This window comes from Chiloscyllium plagiosum, chromosome 1 (assembly GCF_004010195.1).
Source record: "Chiloscyllium plagiosum isolate BGI_BamShark_2017 chromosome 1, ASM401019v2, whole genome shotgun sequence".
Classification (NCBI taxonomy): Eukaryota; Metazoa; Chordata; class Chondrichthyes; order Orectolobiformes; family Hemiscylliidae; genus Chiloscyllium; species Chiloscyllium plagiosum.
In genome coordinates, this window is record NC_057710.1 from 43,648,645 (window position 1) to 43,651,648 (window position 3,004).

Below are 3,004 nucleotides of genomic sequence, written 5' to 3' on the forward strand. Positions count from 1 at the left end.
CCAAAAGCCACATCAAACAGTACTTTCTTTCTCACTGAAACTAGAAACGTAACTGCTGTAGAAAAATCTCCTGAAAGCACTGTAGGATCTCTTGCATCTTCTGCTCTTTACACTACCACTATCCCAGTCAATATTTGGATAATAAAAGTTTTTTATTTAACTACTTTATCACTTTTGCACCTTTCTGTAATTCGCTTGCAAATTTATTCCTCTACATCTTTTCCAACTGTTGGTAGCCTATAGATTACACTGATCAATGTAAATGTACATTTGTTTTGTTACTTAACAAATTAATATGTTTTCTTTCCCCAACATTGTAGTACTCTGATAAAGAGAGAAAGTGAGGACTGCAGATGCTGGAGATCAGAGTTGAGAGTGTGTTGCTGGAAAAGCACAGCAGGTCAGGCAGCATCCGAGGAGCCGGAGAATCGACATTTCAAGCATAAGCCCTTCATCAGGAATCCTTTCCTGTTTCCTTTGAACCAGATCTTTGTTATAGCCACAGCATTATATTTCCAATTGGTAATCTGCATCTGCAAGAGACTAAAGTTATTTACCACATTCTGAGCATACATATGCATACATAAGAAATCTGATTTAGATTATGCAGTCAGTTCTGCTATAACGCAGTAGTTTCATTCTCTTGCAATCCTGTGATATAAGAAAATTGCATAGTAACAGCACCATTTAAACTAATGGGACCGGAATCACCTTATCACCAGTGCATGAGTTAAAACTTCGTCAAACGGATGTCCCCAATTCGCCAATCGTATTATAGTGAATTTGTGTTAATGAAACGCAAGTCATAGCAGAACGACCTGTATTACTTTTTCCAAAACGCTAATCCCACCTATGAGTATTTTTTATTCTGGTGTTAGTTATCTATCCTAGTATTCTGTACACTTTGATATATTAATCTGGAAAAACTGTTCAGGTATCTAAATGACCATTGACTAATTAGTTATAGAAAAAGAATGTGAGAAAATGTTTAACAATAGTTTGAAATGGCTAGTATTAAAATGTGTTAAATTATTCAAACAGAAATGCTCATAACAAAACTGAGGAACTGAAGGCAATAAAAATTGGGAGAAACCAATGTAATAAGAATTACTGATGTAGAACTGCAGGAAAGTCAAAACTGTGACAGAAACATTCCAAGATATCACATAATTTAAAATGGCAGATTGGGAAAAAAGATAGAGTATCAGCACTTATTAAAGATAACATAATTGCAATATAAAAATATAATATAACAAACAGCTAGGCAGAAACAGAATTCATGAAGACAGTGAAGAATTAGTTTATAGATTAACAAATAGTGGAAGGGAAGATAAGGAAGAAATATAAAAACAAACTAGGAAGCTGATGTCAAATATAGAGCCGTATTCATGTGAGATTTCAAATGTTTTGAAAATAATTAGCCAGAAGAGTTATTTATATGGGATAAGAGAATGGAGTTCTTATGAAGTGCAGGGGAGTCCTTTCTAAATACGTTCACAAGAAGTGAAAAACAGTATTCATTACAGGTTCAGTAAATACATTCCAATGTTACAGAGTGAATAGTGGATAACCAACATCATATCTATATTCAAGAACCTCAAAAATACAACATGTAATATATATCTATAAAAGTGAACATAATATTGGTAGTAAGAAAAATAATATAACTTGTGTTACAGGAAAGAAAAATAACAATCAAACTATAATAATGAATAAGCAATATGGATTTCAACAGGGAAACTTTTGTTTGACCAACATCATTGATTTTTTGAAAAAATAGCAGTGTTTATATGACATCAATGCCAAAGATGTAATAATTGAGAATTCGAAAAGGTTTTCAGTAAAGTAATGTGTAATAGATTAATGAATAAGATTAGACCCCATAGAATCAAGGGACTCAAGGATAATTGTTGGCTCCAATATGAGAAGCAGAAATAAGAGGCAAATGACAGCTATACAGATTATTTGAAAGTGGTAAATGCAGTGTGACAAGGATGGGATGCAAGGAGTATTGTTGTTTACAGTTTATATTAATAATTTAGCAGTTGGGTTCACCAAACAGTTGTTAAATTTGTGCACATCACAGAACTGGGAAGGTAGCCAATTCTGAAGAGAACAGCAACAAATTACAATAAATCATAAATAAAAGCACAGAATTGGTCTTTTGCAAATGAATTTAACGTAGCAGTATTTTTGTAAGAAAATTCATGAAGTCAAATATTATGAAGAAAATGGAAATATAATTGAGTTAAGGAGCAAAGGGATCTGGGAGTATAAATGCACAAAGCACTAAAGTTATAATAAATAAGGCCATAACAAAAGCAAACTATGCATTTGAATTGATTTTAAGAGGGATAGAGTTGGTAGTCTCCTCTATATGTTAGCAATGTTAGCAATGAGAACTTTGCAAGATTGGCATGACTGAATTTTCCATTGTTGTGTCTGCTGTCTAGTCTGGTATCAGGCTGCTCATACAGCTTCATTCTTTTTTTGAGACTTCTAAAAATTCAAATTCATCAACTGTCACAGTGGGAACACAGGAACATACAATCAGGAGTAGGCCATTCAGCCCCATAAGACTGCTCCACCATTCAACAAGATCATGGCTTGTTTGTGGCCTAACTCCACATGCCTGCCTTGGTTCCCTTGCTTAAAAAAAACTTTTTCCAATACAAATCGAAATTTAACAATTGAATTTGCATTAACCACCATTTGAGGAAGAGAGTTCCAAACCTCCACTGTTCTTTCCATGTAGAAGTATTTTCTAACATCTCTCCTGAATGACCTGGTCCTAAATCTTAGGCTAAAATTTTCAACCAGTGGAAATAGCTTACTTTTATCTATGTTGTTTTTTCTTGTTAATATCCTGAAGACCTTGGTTAGATCACCCCTTTACCTTCTAAATTCTAAAGAATAAAGGCCTAATTTGTCTAATCTCTCCAAAAAACTTAATCTCTAAAGTCCAGGTATCATTTTTGTAAAGGTAAAAACAATGACTGCAGAT